The sequence below is a fragment of the Aotus nancymaae genome, unplaced genomic scaffold, assembly GCF_030222135.1.
Source record: "Aotus nancymaae isolate 86718 unplaced genomic scaffold, 86718_ANA_hifiasm-v0.15.2.pri h1tg000016l, whole genome shotgun sequence".
NCBI lineage: Eukaryota > Metazoa > Chordata > Mammalia > Primates > Aotidae > Aotus > Aotus nancymaae.
Window position 1 is genome coordinate 31,500,533 of NW_026988428.1, and position 22,673 is coordinate 31,523,205.

At 39.6% G+C, this 22,673-nt stretch overlaps 1 pseudogene; it reads left to right on the plus strand.

Moving 5' to 3' along the window:
* The first annotated feature begins 18,793 nt into the window (after positions 1-18,793).
* On the plus strand, positions 18,794-19,763 carry LOC105709393 (adenosylhomocysteinase-like; annotated as a pseudogene).
* Positions 19,764-22,673: the final 2,910 nt, after the last annotated feature.

The window sequence follows — 22,673 nt, forward strand, 5'->3', positions numbered from 1 at the left end:
ACTCTGTATTTATAATTTAAAATTCTTCGTGAAGTGTCCACTGCCTAATTTCTTGAAATTATGTTTTACACATCTGTGTTTCTCCTTACCAGTCTCGCTCTCTTTGAATCATGGAATTTGAGTGTCCGTTCACTTATTTGTTTTTGTTTTACTTTTCATTAGTGTATTACTTCTATTTAGTAAGTTAACACATTTTAAATGTACAGTTGAAGGAATTTTTACATACTCCTGTGTAACCAACACAGAAATCAACATTTAGAATTTATCCAACAACCCAAAGGCTCCCTATGCCTCCTTCCAATCAACACTTCTTCAAAGGTAGGCAGTATTTTGATCTTTGTCACCATTAGTTAGTTTTTCCTGTTCTGGGTGGCATAACAATGAAAACAGAGAGCACGTTTTCTTCATGTCTGGCTCATCTCACTCAACATTATGTCTTTGATATTCCCCCATGTGTTGCCAGTTTGTAGCAGTCGTTCATTTTTTTCTGTGTGGTATTTATTTGCATGAACATGCCAAAATTTACAGATTCAACTACTGATGGATTTTTTTTCACTCTTTTGATCATATGAATAGTTACTATGGATATTCTTATATGTGTTTTTGGTAGACATATGCCCTGTGTTTCTTGACTATAGTCCAAGCAATGGAATTGTTGGGTCATAGGATAGGTGTTTGTTTAGCTGCACTAAATTCTGCTAGTTTTCCAAAATAATTGGGCATATTTGGACTCCTACAGCAATGATGAAAGTTCTTGTTTCTCCACATTGTTAGTATTGCCCATACTCTTAAGTGTAGACTATCTGGTGTTTAGGAATTGTTTTTTTAAAAATAGCTGTTTGAGATATAACATCTATAAAATAAACTGCACATATTTAAAGTATATGAATTGATGTTTTAAAATATGTATCCACCCATGAAATGATCACCACCAAAACAATGAACATACCCATTACCTCCAAGTTTTCTGTGCCCCTTTGTAATTCCTCCCTTTCTTTAGCTCCACTGCCCCATTCCCAGGCAGCCACTGATTTGCTTTCTGTCATGATGGTTTGCATTTTCTAGTTTTATATAAACGGAATCACACAGTATCTACTCTTTGTTGTCTAGCTTCTTTAACTCTGCAGAATTATTTTAAGATTCACCATGTCATCACATTTATCAAAAGTCAATTTTTTTGCTGAGTACTATTCCACTGCACAACTACACTACAATTTGTTATCCAGTCACCTGTTGATGAACATTTGGTTTGTTTCCATTTGGGGGCTATTACAAATAAAGCTGTTACAAACATTCATGTCCCAAGTCTTTGTAGGGGCATCTATTTTCTTTCTCTTGGGTAAATACCTAGGAGTAGAATGCCTGGATCACATAGTAGGTGTACATTTAACTTTTTAAGAAACTGTCAAACTGTTTCCCAAAGTGGTTCTACCATTTTACAATCACACATTTTACATATGTGTCTCTATGCACAACCAGCATGTGAGAGTTCTGGTTCCACCATATCCTTGCCAACACATGATATGGTCAGTCTTTTTAATTTTAGCCATTCTAATAGGTATGCAATAGTATCTCATTTTACTTTTAATTTGCATTTCACTAATGATGTTGAATTTCTTTTTCATGGGCTCATTTGCCATCTATATATATTATATATGGTAAAGTCTTTGTTAAAATCTTTTTCCCATACAAAACATTGTTTTCTTATTACTGAGTTTTGAGAGTTCTTCACAGATTCTAGATACAAATTCTTTATCGAATAATTGCTTTGTAAATATCTTCTCAAAGTCTGTGACCTCTGGCTTGTCTTTCAGTTTCTTAACATTGTCTTTTGAAGAGTAGCAGTTTTCAATTTTGATGAAGTTCAATTTATTGATTTGTTTTTATAGGTTGTACTTTTGGTGCTGTATCTAAGAAACTGTTGCCCAACTCAAGGTCCAAAGATTTCCTACCATGTTTTCTTTATTTATAGTTTAATGTTTCACATTTCAGTTTGTGATTCATTTTGAGTTTTTATGTATGGTGAAATGGTGCAATGTATAGATCCAAGTTCTTTTTTTGCATATGGATACACACACACACACACATAAACACATACATGCAAACACACACAATTTACATTTAGTAAACAACAAGAGATAAAACTGTAATCTCAAAAAAAAAAACACACATTAAGCAGATTTCTTTCTTGGTGGTGATCTCCATTAAAGACCATCTCCAGATGCAGCTCCTCTTCTGTGTCAGGCTCTTGTAGCAGAACTAAGTCTATCTGATGTGTAGTTGAGCTGTGTCTGGCTGTGTTGTGGTTTTTGTTAGTTTCTATTCACCCCTGACTTCAAGTATTATGGAGTGGAATGAGGGCTTTCTCTGCAGTAGGTCCTGAGATCTGAGAACTAACAACATCCTAGAGATCCACTTGTGCTTCACAGCCATTGTCACCTGGGGGAATCTCCTCCTGCTTTACAGCCAAACTGCCAGGTTATGAGTTGCTGGGAGTTTTCTTTGTTTTTCAGTCTAGTCTCCTGTTTCTGTGTGTGGAGGTCTCTTGAAGCCTTGCTGCCCACCCTCTGGCCTTTGGAGGACAACTTCTCTATTCTCCATGAAGGTCCAGAATGTTTCAAAGGAGTATCTTAGCTCTCCTACTGATTCTCTAGGCTTTGGTAGTTGACAGTCTGGATTGCTTGTGAGGATTCCTGACCTATCTCGACTTTCACAGTTGGACATTAGAGTACCTCTGATGGATTTCTCTCCACTTGCCTTCCCTGTTACCTTGCCTCCAGAAAGAGCTTTAAACTTGCAGAAGATTCCACATACCCCAACAAGGGATCTCTTTTAGCTTTTCTTCTCTCCTTTCAACTTTTTTACCCACTACTGTTGTATGATGACCCATGGGAAAAAGTGAATGAGTGGATGCAGCCTTGCTATGTGGCTGTTTATCCTTGGGATTTAATCTGTTTCACTAGCCCATATGTGGTTATTATATCTTGGTGAAAAACTAGTTAATTTCTCTTTATTCCCATCCATGGTGTCCCCCCTACCCTGTTCTTGCTCCAGTGATGAGAACAGCTGTGGGCTTATTTTTCCTAGATAAGGGCTACTTTCTGGAGTTTGTGTTTCTTTTCTTTCTAGATTTCTTTTTGTCTTTAGTCCCTTCTTTATTTTCTCTTTCTTTCTTTCTTGTAGAGATAAAGAGTCTCACTATGTTGCCCAGGTTGGTCTGGAACTCCTGGCCTCAGCGGCCCTAGTAGCCACCACACCTGGCCCTTCAGTTTTCTGAAGCATTTTTTAAAATTATGTCTGGCTTGTTTTGATTTTCAGCATGAGACTGACAGACTTTTTGATTTTCTATAACAGAATCAGAAGCAGAACTGAGATTTGGTCTTAATAAATTGTGCCTCTACAAATAAAACTGTTTATGGTTATACAAGTAACTAACGTTCAAAGAGAAGTGATTGGCCAAGGTAAAAAAATGAGGCAGGGGCTATCTTAGTCAACTCAGGGCTGCTGTATCAAAATGCCATAGACTGGGTAGCTTAAACAACAGAAATTAATTTCTCACAGTTTTGGAGACTGCAAGTCTGAGATCAGAACTAGCATCATTAGGTTCTTGTGAGGGCTCTCTTTCTGGCTTTGTAGACTGCCACCTTCTCCCTGTATCTTCCTATGGTGAAGAAAGAGTTCTGATGTCTCTTCTTCTTATAAGGATACCAGTTCTATTAAATCAGAGCCCCACCCTTATGACCTCATTTAACCTTAACCGCCTTCTTAAAGACTCCATCTCAAATACATTCACATAGGGGGTTAAGACTTTAACATATGAATTTGAGGGTGGAGTGAAGAGGTGCACAATTCAGTCCAAAGTAGGGTCCTAGCTGAATTATAATCCAACACTTTTGATTTCTAGTCCTTCCAGGGTGAGGACTTACAGGGTAAATGCAGGGTCAAGGGAGTCGGTGTTGTGTTAAAATTTGAAAAAGCATGGGCTGTAAAGTCAGAAAAACCTGAGCTTAAATTTTGGCTCTGCACTAAAACTGTAGATCTTGTGAAGAGTCTTCACTGAGCCTCAGTTTCCTAGGAGATGTGAGAGTTTGATGGGATTACATGTGTAAAGTGCCTATGTGTCTTTATTGTACTTGTAGGATTTTCACTTTTAGAGGTGACTGGGTGATGGCAGAGAAAGACTACAGTCATTGAAAGAAGACTTCATTGTAATTCAGTTCTCAAGAGGAGGGGACATGCTATGCCACTCAGGACCACATGTGGAAGCACCTGGGTCAGTTAGAAGGCATGAGGAGCAGGAGGAAAGCATGCCTCAAAGCCTTTATTGTGATTTCCATGAGAAGGAAGGAGCAAGGCAGGGTAAATAGTTTAAAATTTGCTAGTTTGGGTAATTTCCACAGACTCTGGACTATAGGGATTGGCTCTAGTTGTTAGGTACCTGGCCCAGGGGTGATTTAGGGGAGGACAAATATTGGCTTGGTGTGTGGTAGTTGGATAGATACAGCCACAGCCCCAAAGGTTTGGGGGTGTGGCTTTGGATTTACTGTATAGCATACGAAAAGTGTGCTCCCAGGCAAGTTATTTACTGTGTCTAGGAATTAACTAGTCCTGGAAGGAACAGTCTCTCCCCTGCCAGTAGCACTCCTAAGATGTTAAACCATCATAAAATACAAAGTCATGGTTAACACATTATCTCAGTTCCTGGCATATTAGTACATGCTTCATGAGTGGTGGTCTCTTCCATAATCCCTCAGTCTTTGTCAAACCCACTCTCACCTCAGCAGCTTCTGGAAGATTTTTTTCTCAGTATTTCTGTCTGGATAATCCAGGCCTTGGTTTCTCCCTCTCATAACTACAACTTGATGGACAATGCCTGGGTAAGGCTGAGAGCCCCATTAAGAGGGAGCCCTTTCAGATTCTGTTAGGGAAGGGACAGGACTAGAAAATAAGAGTAATCTGGAAAGGGCCAGCTTTGTTGAAGAATTGATATTCCTATTTTCAGGCTAAAAGTGAGGGAGTCTCAGTCTGAAGCCCCATGGGTTGGGGCTCACCATGCATCAGCATCTGGCAACAGAGAAGACAAGTAGAAAATCTATTTCCCCTGACTGGGCTGCCCAGATTTAGCTACATGCTTCAGCAACAAATGTGTCAAGACTGGTGAAAGGACAATATTGGCCTCTCCTCAAGAAAGACTGATGTTAGGCTGGGTGCAGTGGCTCATGCCTGTAATTCCAGCACTTTGAGAGACCAAGGAGGGTGGATCGCAAGGTCAGGAGTTTGAGACCAGTTTGGTCAATATGGTGAAACCCCATCTTTACTAAAAGTAAAATAGTTAGCTGGGCATGGTGGTGGACACCTGGAGTCCCAGCTACTTGGGAGGCTGAGGCAGGAGAATCGCTTGAACCCGGGAGGCAGAGGTTGCAGTGAGCCAAGATTGCACCATTGCAGTCCAGCTTGGGTGACAGAGCGAGACTCTGTCTTAAAAAAAAAAAAAAAAGAAAGACTGAGGTTAGCAACAATTGCAATAGCTATAGTGAACAATTCATTTTCCTGAGTTGTGTGGGCTGTCCAGCGTCAGCATGCAGTAAGAAAAAACAAGATAGATACTCTGGACTGAGTAAGCACCCTTGGAATCTTTGAACATCAAAGAAAAAGGTACTTGTAGAAGTAAAAAACATAATCTTCTGTTAACTTGGCCAAATGGGCCCTTAATTAGTTAAGCACCTCTGAATGGCAAAGCAGGACACAAAGACAGGGCACCATTCAGAATACAGAATTATGAAACCCATGGAACCTGCATAAATATCTTTCTTTCCAAATTCATCCTACCATGAAGACATTATCCATGGCTGAATTGGCACCATCAGAATTCATAATTCATTCAAGTGATATGAACTTGGCTCCAGATGCCTCACAGATACTTGCTCAAGTAACCTCTCCAAAATAAAGGTTAAGAAGCTGCACTCATATCTATGGTGCTGGCCAGTTATTCATACACTATGAAACTCAACTTCTTCTTACAGAAGATAAGAATATTAATGTCTACTTTGTGGCTTTGTTGAAATCATACCATGATGACTATGGTATATTTAAATAATAAATAAATGATAGCTCCTTCTCTTCCCATCCCCAGTTTGCTCTCCTTTCTAAACAATAAACAAGTTATTATCTCAAAGCCATACAGTTAGATGGAAATTAAACAACCTGCTCCTGCATGATTTTTAGGTAAACAATTAAATTAAGGCAGAAATCAATACATTATTTGAAACTAATGGGAATGAAGTTACAACATACTAGAATCTCTAGGACGCAGCTAAAGCAGTGTTCAGAGGAAAGTTTATAGCACTAAACACCCATATAAAAAAGTTTAAAAGATCTCAAATTAACAACCTAACATCCCACCTAGAGGAACTAGAGAAACAAGAGCAAACCAACTCCAAAGCTAGCAGAAGACAAGATATAATCTAAATCAGAGCTGAACTGAAAGAAAAAAGAGACTCAAAACCCATTAAAAAAGATCAACAATATATATGGCTGTTACACTCCAGTTTACACCCTTGAAAAGGGGAATATAGCCATTCTATAATGTTTAGTGATTTGGATTACTCTTAATTGTATGCAAGTTGCCTTACTCTGTATTGTCCCTTAATTTTAGGACTCAGAATTCATGCTTGAAGAAATGCAGGCAGACTGTTATCACAAAAACTAGGATTTTTAATGACCACAGCAAGCAAGCATGCAGTTCCCCCTTGAACGGGGTCTTGCCTCACCCAGGCTGGAGTGCAGTGGCTCTTTGAGGCTCACTACAGCCTCAAACTCCTGGACTCAAGTGATCCTCAGCCTCCCAGTGGACTTTGTTGACAGCCTGATGGAGTCTCATGGCACAAGAGGATTAAACAACATCTCCAATTTTAATAAATTTGTGCAATCCAAAAAAAAAAATCAACAAATCCATGAATTTATTTTTTGAAAGAATCAACAAGATTGATAGACCACTAGCTAGACTAATGAAGAAAAAAAGAAAAGATCCAAATAAACAAAATCAGAATGACAAAGGGGACATTACCACTGATCCCACAGAAATACAAAAACCCCTCACAAACTACTATGAACACTTCTATGCACATGAACTAGAAAACCTAGAAGAAATGGTTGGTTGATAAATTCCTGGAAACACACAAATTAGAAAACCTAGAAGGAAGGGTGATAAATTCCAGGAAACATATAACCTCCCAAGATTTAACCAGGAAGAAGTTGAATCCCTGAACAGACCAATATTGAGTTCTAAAACTCAACCAGTAATAAAAAGCCTACCAGCCAGAAAAGGCCCAGGACCAGATGGATTCACAGCTGAATTCTACCAGATGTGTAACAAGCTGGTACCATTCCTACTGAAACTACTCCAAAACATTAAGGAGGAGGACTCATTCCTAACTCATTCTATGAGGCCAGTATCATCCTGATACCAAAACTTGGCAGAGACACAACAAAAGAAGAAAACTTCAGGCCAATATCCTTGATGAACATAGATGCCAAAATCCTCAACAAAACACTAGCAAACTGAATACAGCGGCACATCAAAAAGCTAATCCACCATGATCAAGTAGGGTTCATCCCTGGGATGCAAGGTTGGTGCAACATATGCAAATTAATAAACATGATATACCACATAAACAGAACTAAAATCAAAACCACATGATCATTTCAATAGATGCGTAAAAGGCTTTTGATAAAATTCAACATTCATTCATGTTAAAAACCCTCCACAAACTCGGCATTGAAGGAACATACCTCCAAATAATAAGAGCCATCCATGACAAATCCATAGCCAACATCATACTGAATGGACAAAAGTTGGAAGCATTCCCCTTTAGAACCAGAACAAGCCAAGGATGCCCACTCTCATCACCTCTATTCAACATAGTACTGAAAGTCCTAGCCACAGCAATCAGGCAAGAGAAAGAAATAAAAGGCACCCAAATAGGAAGAGAGAAAGTCAAACTATCTCTGCAGACAGTATGATGTATACCTAAAAATACCCATAGTCTCTTCCCAAAAGCTCCTAGATTTGATTAAAAAACTTCAGCAAAGTTTCAGGATACAAAAATCGATGTACAAAAGTCAGTAGCCTCTCCATATAGCAACAACATCCAAGCTAAGAACCAATTCAAGAATGTAACACCATTCACAATAGCCACAAAAAGAATAAAATACATAGGAATACAGCTAACTAGGGAGGTGAAAGAGCTCTACGACGAGAATTATAAAACACTGCTCAAAGAAATCAGAGATGATACAAATAAATGAAAAACTTTCCATGGTCATGGATAGGAAGAATCAATATTGTTAAGACGGTCATACTGCCCAAAGCAATTTACAGATTCAATGTTATTTGTATCAAACTACCAATGACACTCCTCATAGAGTGAAGAAAAGACATTTAAAAGCTCATATGGAAACAAAAAAGAGCCTGAATAGCCAAGGCAATTATAATCAAAAAGAAGAAACCTGGGAACCAGGTGCAATGGTTCATACCTGTAATTCCAGCACTTTGGGAGGCCAAGGTAGGCAGACCACGTGAGCTCAGGAGTTTGAGACCAGCCTGGGAAACATGACAAAACTCCATCTCTACAAAAAATAGAAAAATTAGCTGGGCGTCATGGCACAAACTTGTAGTTTGAGCTACTCAAGAGGCTGAGGTGGATGGATCACTTAAGCCTGGGAGGTGAAGGTTGCAGTGAGCTGAGATTGTGCTATTGCACTTTACCCTGGGCAACAGTGAGACCCTGTCTCCAAAAAAAAAAAAAAAAAAAAAAAAATGACAAAGCTGGAGGTATCATGTTACCTAACTTCAAACTATACTACAAGGCTACAGTAACCAAAACAGCATGATACTGGGTACAAAAAGAGACACATAGACCAATGGAACAGAATAGAGATCCCAGAAATAATGTCACACACTTACAACCATCTAATCTTTGGCAAACTTGACAAAAACAAGCAATGGAGAGAGGAATCCCTATTCAATAAATGGCACTGAGATAACTGGACAGCCATATGCAGAATACTGAAACTGTACTCATTTCTTACACCACATACAAAAATAGACTCAAGATGGATTAATGACTTAAATATAAAACCAAAGATTATAAAAGCCCTGGAAGATAACATAGGAAATAGCATTCTGGACACAGGACCTGACAAAGATTTCATGATGAAGACATCAAAAGCAATTGAAACAAAAACAAAAATTAACAAATGGGACCTAATTAAACTAAACAGCTCCTACATAGCAAAATAAGCTATCAACAGAGTAAACAGACAACCCACAGCATGGGAGAAAATATTTGCAAGCTATGCATCTGACAAAGTCTAATATCCAGAATCTATACAAAACTTAACCAAATCTATAAGCAAAAACAACCCCATTAAAAAGTAAGCAAAAGACATGAATAGACACTTTTCTAAAGAAGACATACATGCAGCCAACAAGAATATGAATAAATGTTCACTATCACCAATCATTAAAGAAATGCAAACGAAAACCACAATGAGACACATTCTCACACGAGTCAGGATGGCTGTTATTAAAAAAAAAATAACAGGTGCTGGTGAGATTGCAGAGAAAAGGATATACTTAAACACAGCTGGTGGGAATGTAAATTAGTTCAGCTATTGTGGAAAGCAGTGCTGTAATTCCTCAAAGAACTTGAAACAAAACTACCATTCATCCTAGCAACACCATTATTGGGTGTATTTTTGATGAGGTTTGCCTGTGTCCCCACCCAAATCTCATCTTCAATTGTAGCTCCCATAATCCCCACCTGTCATGGGAGGGACATAGTGGGAGGTAACTGAATCATGGGGCAGGTTTTTCCCATGCTGTTCTCATTATAGTGAATAAGTCTCTTGACATCTGATGGTTTTATAAAGGGCAGGTTCCCTGCAGATGCTCTCTTGCCTGCCACCATGTAAGACGTGTCTTTGCTTCCCCTTCCCCTTCTGCCATGATTGTGAGGCCTCCCTAACCATGTGCAACTGTGAGTCCATTAAACCTCTTTTTTTTTTAAATAAATAACCCTGTCTCAGGTATGTCTTTATTAGCAGTATGATAATGGATTAATATGTAAATTGATACTGGGAGTGGAGTGCTGCTTTAAAGATACTCAAAAATGTGGAAGCAACTTTGGAACTGGGTAGCAGGCAGAGGTTGGAACAGTTTGGAGGGCTCAGAAGAAGACAGAAAAATGTGGGAAAGTGTGGAACTCCCTAGACTGGGATGGCTTGGAAAATAGGAAAATGTCAGAAAGTTTGGAACTTCCTAAAGACTTGTTGAATGGCTTTGACAAAAATGCTGATAGTGATATGGACAATAAAGTCCAGGCTGAGGTGATCTCAGATGGAGACGATGAACTTGTTGGGAACTGGAGCAAAACTGACTCGTTATGCTTTAGCAAAGAGACTGGTGGCATTTTGCCCCTGTCCTAGAGATCTGTGGAACTTTGAACTTGAGAGAGACGATTTAGAGTATTTCTCAGCAGCAAGGCATTCAAGAGGAAGCAGAGCATAAAAGTTTGAAAATTTCCAGCCTGATGATGCAATAGAAAAAAAACACCCATTTTCTGGGAAGAAATTGAAGCCTGCTGCAGAAATTTGCAAGTAACAAGGAACTGAAAATTAATCACCAAGACAATGGGAAAAATGTCTCCAAGGCATGTCAGAGACCTTTACAGTATACCCCTCCCATTATAGGCCTGGAGGCCTAGAAGGAAAAAATGGATTCATGGGCTTGCCCAGGCCCCCTTGCTGTGTGCAGCCTAGGGACATGGTGCCCTGAGTCCCAGCTGCTTCAGCTACAGCCATGGCTAAAAGGGGCCAATATAAAACTCAGGCTATTGCTTCAGAGGGTGAAAGCCCCAAGCCTTGGTAGCTAACGTGGTGTTGGGCCTGTGGGTGTACAGAAGGCAAGAATTGAGGTTTCAGAACCTCCACCTAGATTTCAGAGGACGTATGGAAATGCCTGGATGTCCAGGCTGAAGTGTGCTGCAGGGGTGGAACCCTCATGGAGAACCTCTGCTAGGGCAGTGCAGAAGGGAAATGTGGGGCTGGAGCCCCCACACAGCATCCCCACTGGAACATTACCTAGTGGAGCTGTGAGAAGAGGGCCATGGTCCTTCAGACCCCAGAATGGTAGATTCACTGGCATCTTACACTATGTGCCTGGAAAAGCTGCAAGTACTCAATGCCAGCCCATGAAAACAGCAGGGAAGGGAATATACCTTGCAAAGCCACATGGGTGGAGCTGCCCAAGGCTATAGCAGCCCACCTCTTCTATCAGTGTGACCTGGATGTGAGACACAGAGTTTTAAGATCTCACTGCCCCACTGGATTTCAGACTTGCATGGGGCCTAAAGCCCCTTCATTTTGGTCAATTTCTCCCCTTTGGAATGGGTGTATTTACTCAATGCCTGTACCCCCATTGTATCTAGCAAGTAAGTAACTTGTTTTTGATTTTACAGGCTCATAGTTGAAAGGGACTTACCTTGTCTCAGATGGGACTTTGGACTATGGACTTTTAAGTTAATGGTGAAATGAGTTAAGACTTTGGGGGACTGTTAGGAAGGCATGATGATTGGTTTTGAAATATGAGGACATCAGATTTGGGATGAGCCAGAGGCAGAATGATATGGTTTGGCTGTGTCCCCACCCACATGTCATCTTGAATTGTAGCTCCCATAATTCCCACCTGTCATGGGAGGGACCTAGTGGGACATAATTGAATCATGGGGGCAGGTTTTTCCCCATGCTGTTCTCATGACAGTTTGAATAAGTCTCATGAGATCAGATGGTTTTATAAAGGGCAGTTTCCCTGCACATGCTTTCTTGACTGCTGCCATGTAAGACATGCCTTTGCTCCTGCTTCAGCTTCTGCCATGATTGTGAGGCCTCTCCAGCCATGTGGAACTGTGAGTCCATTAAACCTATTTTTCTTTAGGAATCACCCAGCCTTACTATGTCTTTATTGGCAGTGGGAGAACACACTAATACCCAAAGGAATATAAATCATCCTGCCATAAAGACACATGTATGGATATGCTTATTGCAACAATATTCACAATAGCAAAGATATAGAATCAATTTATCAATGGTAGACTGGATAGAGAAAATGTGGTACATATACACCATGGAATACTGTGTAGCCACAAAAAAGAATGAGATCCTATTCTTTGCAGCAACATAGGTAGAGCTGAAGGCCATTATCCTAAGCAAACTAACACAGGAATGGAAAACCAAATATTTCATATTCTCACTTGTAAGTGGGAGCTAAACAGTAAAAACACATTTAAAAAAAAAATCACTAAAGAGGGTGAAACAGATACAGGGGCCTACTTGAGGATGGAAAGTGGGAGGAGGGAGAAGATAAAAACACTACCTACCAGATACTATGCTTATTACCTGAATGATAAATAATTTGGATACCAAATTCCCATGACTTGCAGTTTACCTGTATAACAAACCTACACATGTATCCCTAAACCTAAAATAAAAGTTAAATATATATATGTATTTAATATACAGTATATTTTGCACACCATATTTTGGCTGATATATATTTATATACCACCTAAAAATACAGCTATTAAAAATTGATCACAGTAATCAAGACAGTGTGATACTGAAAGAAGGAAAGACAGATCAATGGAACAGAATAGAGAATCCAGAAATAGGCCCACACAAATATACCCAGTTAATTTTTGACAAAGGAACAAAGGCAATTCAACATAGAAGGGATAGCCTTTCTCAACAAATGATGTAGGAGCAAATGGACATTCACTGGCAAAAAAAAAAAAAATTAACTTCAACCTTGACCTCACACCTTAGGCAAAATTAACTTAAAGTGGATCATGATCTGAAAAGTAAAATGCAAAACTATAAAATTCAGGAAAGAAGACAGGAGCAAATCCTTGAGGCCTAGGACTAAGTAAAGAGTTCTTAGATTTGACACCAGAATTACAATTCACAAGAGGAAAAATAGATACATTTTACCTCATCAAAATAAAAAACTTTTGCTCTGCAAAAAATTTTTTTAAATTCCTGTTGAAAGGGTGAAAAGACAAATTACAGACTGACAGAAAATATTTGCAAATTACTTATCAGACAAAGGCCTTTTACCTAGAATGTATAAAGAACCCTGAAAATTCAAAATAAAAAGTAAAAATCCCACTAAAAAATTGGACACGGACACAGAAGGACATTCACAAACATTTTGCCAAAGATGATATACAGGTGGCAAATAAACGTGAAAAGATGCTCAACATCATTAGCCTTTAGAGAAATGCAAATTAAAACTACAATGAAATATCATCATACACATATGAGAATGACTAAAATTAAAAACACAGTAACACCAAATGCTGGCAAAGATGCTGAGAAATTGGATCACTTACACATTTCTGGTGGGAATGTAAAATATTACAGCCACTCTGAATAATAGCCCAACATATTATTTTCAGGCTGCTATAACAAAACAGCACAGACAGGGTGGCTTATAAACACTGAAAATTTATTTTTCACAGTTTTGTAGACCGGGAAGTCCAATATCAATAGCCCAACATATTATTTTCAGGCTGCTATAACAAAACGGCATAGACTGGGTGGCTTGTAAACAATGGAAATTTATTTTTCACAGTTTTGTAGACTGGGAAGTCCAATATTAAGGCACCAGCAGATTTGGTGTCTGGTGAAAATTCATAGATCGCTGCCTTTTCACTGTTCTCACATGGCAGAAGGGGCAAATAAGCTCTCTGGGGTTTCTTTTATAAGGTCGCTAATCCCATTCATGAAGGCTTGGCCCTCATAATCTAATCATCTCCCCAAAGTCCTATCTCCTAATACTATCTTCTTGGTAGTAAGGATTTCAACATATGAATTTGCAGGGGACACAGTCAGACCATACCACCTGGCAACTGATGTCATGTCTCTGGGATATAAGTCATAGATAAATCATATCTTAAACATCTGGAAAAAAATGGGTTTACCAAACAATCCAGCGGTACATTCTTGGTTGTGTATCCCAAAGATACGACATTTTTGCACAATAACTTTCACACACATGTTCGTAACAGCTTTATTCCTAATAAAGCTGTAGATTATCCAAATGTCCCTTAATGAATAAATGATTAAACAAACTGTGGTATGTCCACACCATGGAATACTGCTCAGCAAGATAAAAGGAATGGACCTTCATTGAATTGTCTACTTGTATCTTTTTGCATCTCATTGAGTTCTCTTATAATCATTTGAATTCCTTTCCTGGAAATTTATTGACTTCATAATCATTGGAGTCTGTTAGTAGAAAGTTATTATGTTCCTTTGGTAGTGTGCCATTTTCTTGCTGTTTCACATTTCTTGTGTCCCTGTGTTGATGATGCCTGTGCATCTAGCAGAACAAACACCTCTTCCAAAATTTCTGGAGTGGCTCTCACAGAGAAAGACTTTTACCTGCATTAGGTTTTTATATGCCAGTTGGGAAGAGTGTAGTGATTCCATTTCCAGATAGGTGCAGTGGTATAGTCTCCATGCAGCTTATTCGGCTGTGTTCAATGTCAGCAATAACCGTGGATGTCACAGTAGTCTAGGCTATAGAAGTTTGTGATAGTGGCAGTGGTGTTAGGTTGTTAATGTCTTTGCTGTCAAGGATTTTTTGGGTCCTCCTATTCTCATTTTCACCACAATGAAGACTTAGCAAGGGGATCCCTCTTGGTGTCAGGTCTAATGTCCCTACAAGTAGCTTCAGTGGCACTGGATTTTGAATGCAGGTGCTCAGAGTAGCTGTTGGGCTAGGGTCCTAGTCTCAGTTTCTTGCAAACCTACTGTGGCACCTGGATCTTGGGGTGCAGGTTTGCTATCTGTGGCAGGGTTGGATGTAGGTTGCCCACAGTGCTAGGGTATGTGACTCTGAGACACCCCCTAGCAGCTTGGGGCCAGGAGGTTGGGTTGTAGCTGTGATTCTACCCTTGAGGGGCAGGGCACAGTCCTGGCCTGACTCCAAAGAAGTACTCTGGAGTTTGAGCCTAGACTGCAGGGTCAGCTATAATTCAGGAGGCAGAGTCAATAGGACTCAATGGCAACTTGGTCCCTGGGGATGAGGCACTATGTAGTGGTGACTGTAGGCTGTGAGATGGTGGGTCTTGCAATATCCCAGACTCTGTGAGATCAGGTGCAATGACAGCAAGTACTTCTGAATGGCTGATTATGGCTGTCATTTGGGCTCTGGGAGGCAGGGAACAGCACAGCGATGACTCCATCTCCCCAGGGAGAGTGGTATCCCAGCAGCTCAGACTCTAGGGGGCTAATTCAGCTCCAGGAAAGCAGGGTACTAGAGTTGCTTAGCCTGTAGAACTGTAGTGTGGAGTGTCTTAGTTTAGCCACTGCTTTGTTTCCCTGGGATTCAGGATACTACATCAGCTCAGTCCTGAGATGCTCTACTGCTCAGCTTACCCAAGGCTCCAATTCTCCAGCAGAGCACTGTGTCACTCTAGCTGGGGTGGAGGGGGTTGTGACTATCCCTGAGATGCAGGGCTCCACCAAAGCACTGTTCCTGTAGGAGGGAGTGCACAGTTTCAGCTCAGGCCACATGAGACAGGGCACAGCCACAGCTGAAAGAGGTAGATGGAGTTCTGCCAAAGCATTTCTCCAGGAGGGAATTCAAAGCTTCAGCTCTGGCCCAAAGGTTGAGAGGGAAGAGTAAGTGCGGTGATTCCACCTTGACCCCACTGGAGAGTGAGTGCTGCAGGCTTCTAATTGGCCATCTTACTGACATCACTCACCTCCATATCAAAAAAGAAACAAACTACTGATATATACAACATCTTGGAAGAACCTCAAGAAAATCATGCTGAGTAAAAACAGCCAAACTCAAAGGATATATATTGGATGATTCCACTTACCTACCATTCATGAAATAACATAATAATAGAGTTGGAGAACAGAATAGTGGTTGTGCCATTTTCCATGGCCACCACCAATACACAAGTGTTCCAACTTCTCCACATCCTCTCCAACATGTGTTATTTTCTGTTCTTTTGATAGTGGCCATACCGGTAGGTATGAAATAATACCTCATTGTGGTCTTGAATTTCTTTTTTAATGATTGGTGATGTTGAGCATCATTCTGTACATTTGTTGGTCATTCATATATCATCTCTGGAAAAATGTCTATTCAGATCCTCTGCCCATTTTTTACTTGAGTTTTTGTTTTTGAGTTGTAGAAATTGCTTATATATATGTTCTGGACATTAATTCATTATCAGATACATAATTTGCAATTATTTTCTCCCAACCTATAGGTTTTCTTTTCACTGTTTCCTTTAGTGTGCTAAAGCACTTAAGTTTGATGTAGTCCCAATATCAATTACTGCTTTTGTGGCCTAGTGTTTTTGGTGTCGTATTCAAAAAATCATTGCCAAATCCAATGTCCTGACACCTTCCTCCCATAATTTTCTCCAGGAGTTTTATAGTTTTAAGTCGTAGAGTTAGGTCTTTGATCCATCCTTTTAAACTTAATTTTTGTGGGGTAGGGTAAGAATTCAATGTCATGCTTTTGCATCCAGTTATCCCAATACCATTTACTGAAGAGACACCTTTCCCTATTGTATGGTCTAGGCATACTGCCAAAGTTTATTTGGCCATACATACAAAAGCTTATTTCTGGGCTCTCTATTCTGTTCCATTGGTCTATATATCTATCTTTATGCCATTATCACTTCATCTTAATCACAGTTTTTTTTGTGTGGTATGTTTCAAAATCAGTTAAGTGTGAGGCCTCCTAGTCAGTCCTTTTTCAAGATTGTTTTGCCTATTTGGGGTCCCTGGAGGTTCCATATACAATTTAGATTTTTTTTTTCTTTTCTGTAAGGGATGCATTGGGATTTTCATAGATACTGCATTGAATCTGTAAATCACTTGCGTAGTATGAATATTTTCACAATATTACGTCTTCCAAGCCATGAGCATCAGATGTCTTCCCATTTATCTGTATTTTTTTATTTCTTTACAATGTTTTGTAGTTTTGAGTGTACAAGTCTTTCATGTCTTAAGTATTTTACCCTTTATGTTATAGTATATAGTATGTGTTTTTGTAATTTCCTTTCCTGGTCAATGTTAGTGCATAAAAACACAAATGATTTTTATGTGTTAACTTTATATCCTGCAATTCTGTTGAAAGTGTTTATTGTAATTTTCGTGGAAATTTTCTAAATTCACTTGTGTTTTCTTCCCTGATCCATCAATTAAGAGGGCACTGCTTAGTTTCCACAAATCATGTACTTCCTTGATTTCCTTCTGCTATTGATTTCTTGTTTTCATTGTGATTGGAGAAGATATTTTATGTGATTTCAATCTCCTTAAATTTGTCAAGATTTGTTTTATGGCCTAACATGTGATCTATCTTGGAGAATGCTCCATGAGTACATAAAGAATGTATATTCTGCTGTTGTTGAGGGGACATCAGTTAGAGCCAACAGATCTATACTGTTGTTCATGTCTTCTGTTTTGTTGTTGATTTTCTGTATGGCTGTTCTGGCCATAAATGAAAGAGGAGTATTATGTCTCCTGCTATTATTATGTTGCTGTTAATTTCTTCCTTCAGCTCTGTCAATGCTTCACCTAATTGGGAGTTCTAACATTGGATGGGCATATATTTATAGTTGTTATATGTTCCTGGTGAATGGACCATTTATCATTACATAACATCTCTTGTCCTCCTGACAGTTTCTACTTAAAGACTATCTTGTCTAACATTACATATGGCCACCCCTGCTTTTAGGTTCCCATTTACATGGTATCTTTTTCTGTCCCTTTACTTTTAGCCTATGTGTGTCCTTAAGTGTAAAGTAAGTCTCTTGTACAAAGCATACAGTTGGATCTTGTTTTTTAAAACATAGTCAATCTATGTCTTTTAATTAGTGTGTTTAATGCATTTACATTTAAAGTAATTGCTGATAGGAAAGAACTCACTATTGCCATTTTGTTAATTGTTTTCTGTTTGTTGTGTAGATTTTTGTCCCACCTTCTTCCCTTTTTTGTAGTGACATATTTTGATACCCTTCTTATTTCCCTTTGTGTATATTCTGTAGATATTTTCTTTGTGGTTACCATTGCAATTACATAAAACATTTAAACACTGTAACATTCTATGTTATGCTGCTAACAACTTACCTTCATTCATATGTAAAAAGTCTGCTCTTTTACATCCTGCCCCTCTTTACTTTATGTTGTTAACAACAAAAATTTTCTCTTTTATAATGAGTATCCAGTAATATATATACTTAATTACTTCTAATTTTTTAAAATTCAAAATTTTTTTTTTTTATTTTGAGGCAGGGTCTCGTTATACCACTCAGGCTGGAGAGCAGTGATGTGATCATGGCTCACCACTGCCTCCAGCTCCTGAGTTCAAGCAATCCTTTTGCTTCACCTACCCAAGTAGCTAGGACTACAGGCATGCACCATCATGCCTGGCTCCTTTTTTTTTTTTTTTTTTGTCGTTTTGAGAGAGAGATGAGGTCTTGCTATGTTGCCCAGGATAGAAGAGCAAATATAAATTAATTGGGAAAAAAAACCCCACAACCCTGTGAGAAAATGAGTAATAGACAATTGACTCAAAAAAGGAAATACCTATGGATTTTCAGCATATAAAAAGTTGCTAGGCCTGCCCAGCACTGCCTGCCCCATGTCAGAGTCCCAGCCCACTTCTCCTGTGTCCATCATTCCATGCAGAAGCACCACCAGCATGTCTGACAAACTGCCCTACTCAGTCACTGACATCAGCCTGGACACAAGGCCCTGGACATTGTGGAGACTGAGATGGTGGGCCTGATATGTATGAGGGAGTTGTACTTGGCTTCAAGCCACTGAAAGGCACTGACATCACTAGCTGCCTGCAAATGATGGTGGAGACCATTGTCCTCATTGAGACCCTCATTACCTCAAGTGCTGAGATGCAGTGGTCCAGCTGCAACATCTTCTCCACCTAGAATTATGTGGCAGCTGCCATTGTCAAGTATTCCAGTGTGTTCCTGGAAGGGTGAAAGAGATGACAAATACCTGTGGTGCATCAAGCAGATACTGTATTTCAAAGACAGGCCCCTCCACATGATTACTTCAACCAACCTCATTTACACCAAGTACGCACAGCTTCTGTCAGTCATCTGAGGCATCTTTGAAGAGACCATGACTGGGTCCACGGGATTATGGCCACTGGAATCCTGAGGGTGCCTACCATCAATGTCAATGACTCCATCACCAAGAGCAAGTCTGACAACCTCTATGTCTGCCAGCAGTCCTGCATAAATTACATCAAGTGGGCCACAGACATGATGACTGCTGGCAAGGTAGCGGTGGTGGCGGGCTGTAGCAGTGTGGGCAATGGTTGTGCCCAGGCCCTGAAGGATTTGGGGGCTTGCATCATTATCACAAAAATCGACCTACTCAACACACTGCAGGCTGCTATGGAGGGCTATAAAGTGACCACCATGGATGAGGTCTGTCAAGAGGGCAACATCTTTGACATCACCACAGACTGTGTCAATATCATCCTTAGCCAGCACACTGAGCAGATGAAGGATGTTGCCATTGTGTATAACACTGGACCCTTTGACATGGAGATCAATGCCAAGTGCCTCAATGAGAATGCTGTGGAGAAGGTGAATATCAAGTCCCAGCTGGATGAGGCATGGCTGAAGCCTGCCTGGGCAAGCTGACCAAGTTGACCGTGAAGCAGGCCCAGTACCTGGGCATGATCCATGATGGCCCTTCAAGCCTGATCACTACTACTACTTAAAGGCAGGCCTGCCCTTCACCTTCCAGTCGCTGTCCTTGCCTAGGCCCCAGCTTTCCTCCCCAAGAGCAAATGACACCAACTTTGCAATTGGTTTGTCAGTGTCCCCATTGACTCCATGAGGCTGATCCCTCAGTTTTTGACCTCTACTGCATCCCTCATATGGTTCCAAGTGTGACAGGGGAAGCTGAGGGGCACCTCCTCAAACCATGGTCATGATGGGGATATGAAGGAGACATCCACTGGAAACCAGCTCAGTGGTCTTGGAACTGCTAAGTCAGTTCTTCCTTAGCCTGGAAGTTGGCAGTGGGGTCACAAAGCCCATGTACTTTACCATCCAGCACATCACTTGGCCTATAGAGTTATGCCCATGTGCTTGGTTTACAGGTTCAGTGGTTTCTCAGCCCATGACAGATGAGAGGGAACTATATATATTGAAGGGCAAGAAAGAATTGTTGGAGTCTGAAGTGTTATTGAGAGCCTGGCTTAGTGCTGGGCCTTCTCTTAAACCTCCTAACAATGAGATTGATACTTTCAGTCCCTATTTTACAGGGGTTAGAATAGTTAAGTGACAACCAAGAAAGTACAGAAAAGAGACAGCTTGAGGTTGAGAGAGGCCAGAAAAACATAAAAGCAGGCATAGAATTGCCACCATTTTGTAATAAGAATTGTTCCTATTATAACCTTCAGTCAAAAAGAATAATTTGGTTTATAATGTCTATATAGTGTTTGTAATGTTAAAATAAAGCAGGAGTTTGGTAAACAAAAATTTCAGTGTCTAAAAGAAAAAAAAGATGCTTATGACCTTCATAATACAAGAAATGTGAATTAAAACTACAATCGGATGCTACTTTTGGTCTACTACATTGGAAAAAATCAAAAGGCTTGACACAATCCTACACTGGCAAGGATACAGAGAAACAGACACCCTCATACATTGCTGCTGAGAATGTTCAATCTCCTCAAGATCATGTTGGCCACTTTGTTATCTGTCAAAACTACAAATTTACTCAGCCAATTCCTTTCTAGAATTTTGTCCCCTAAATACAGTTTCACATGTGTAAAATGACATGCATAAGGTTATGCTCTTCAGCATCACTTAGCATAGCAAAACAATGGAAAAAACCTACATGCATTGAAGAGGAAACTGATTATACAAACTATGTCACACATATACAATGAGATAATAGGTCATCATAAACAAGATTAAGGAAGTTAATTATATACAGATATAGTATGCCTGCAAGATATATTTAAACATTAAAAAGCAAGGTACAGGTTAGGCATGGTGGCTCATGTTTGTAATCCTAGCACTTTGAGAGGCCAAAGTGGGTGAATCACTTGAGCCCAGGAGTTTGAGACCCACCTGGACAACATGGTGAAACCCCATCTGTACAAATACAAAAATGAACCAGTCGTGGTGCCTCATGTCTGTGGTCCCAGCTACTTGCGGTTGAGGCTGGGGGATCACTTGGGCTGGGAAGCGGAAGTTGCAGTGAGCCAAGATCATGCCACTGCACTCCAGTCTGGATTACAGAGCAAGGCCGTGTCCCAAACAAACAAACAAACAAACAAACAAAAAGACAAAAATTACTAAATTCAGATATATGTACTCATCAGTACAAGTACTAACATATGCTACCACAGGTATAAACCTTGAAAAAAGTATACTAAGTGAAAGAAGCCAGTCCTAAGAGACCATATAGTATATGATTCCATTCTTATAAAATGTGCGTAACAGGGAAACTATTACAGAGACAGAAAGTAGATTAGTGGTTGTCTAGGTCTGGGTGGGAGGAGTGTTAGAGGATAGGTAAATAATAGCTAAAGGGCATGTGGTTTTTTTCCTTTTTTTATTGTGGTAAAATATGCAAAACATAAAATTTACCATCTAAACAAACTGTAAGTGTACAATACTGGGCCATTAAATACATTCATAATGTTGTGCATCCATCACCACCATCCATCTCCAGAACTTTTTATTTTGTAAAACTGAAACTCTGCCCATTAAACAATAACTTTCAATTCTTCCCTCCCCTCTCCCAGCATCTGGCAACCATCATTTTACTTCCTATGATTTCGACTACTCTAGGCACCTCACCTCATATAAATGGAATCATACAGTTATTTGTCTTTTTGATACTGATATTTTATTAAGCAGAATGTGGGCTGTAACACCTGTCGGATTTTCCTTCCTTTTTAAGGCTGGATAGTATTCCATTTGTATGTAGATGCTTTACCACATTTTGTAGAACCCTTCATCCCTGGATGCATGCTTGGGTTGCTTCTGCCTTTTGGCTATTGTGCCTAATGCTATGAATACGGATGTGCAAATATAAACACTCTTATTCACTCTATTGACATACATAGTTTTTTTTTTTTTAATGTGAGAGATTCATCTATGATCAAACCCTTTGGAAAATCTGTGGCAGGATAAATATACCAATTGTTTACTATGTTGAATCTCAGTCTACCACTTCACTAATTTCTGCTGTTATCTCTACAATTGTCTTTCTTTCATTTGTAAAAAATTTGCTATTCTTTTGGCATCTTATTGTAAGAAATACTTAAATCAGGGGATCAACAATTTTTTTTTGTAATGGACCAGATGGTAAATATTTTAGGCTTTGTGATGGTAAACATTTTAGGATACTTACTCTCCTGTCAGAGTATAAAAGCACTCATAGAGAATAAACCTTTATTTACATAAACTAGCAGTGGGCTGGATTTGGCTTATGGGCCACAGTCTGCTGACTCCTGGCTTACATCATTAGGTCCCTCATAGACTGGTTTCCATTGTTCATTGTTTCTCTTGGGTTTTGTCCATGCTTTG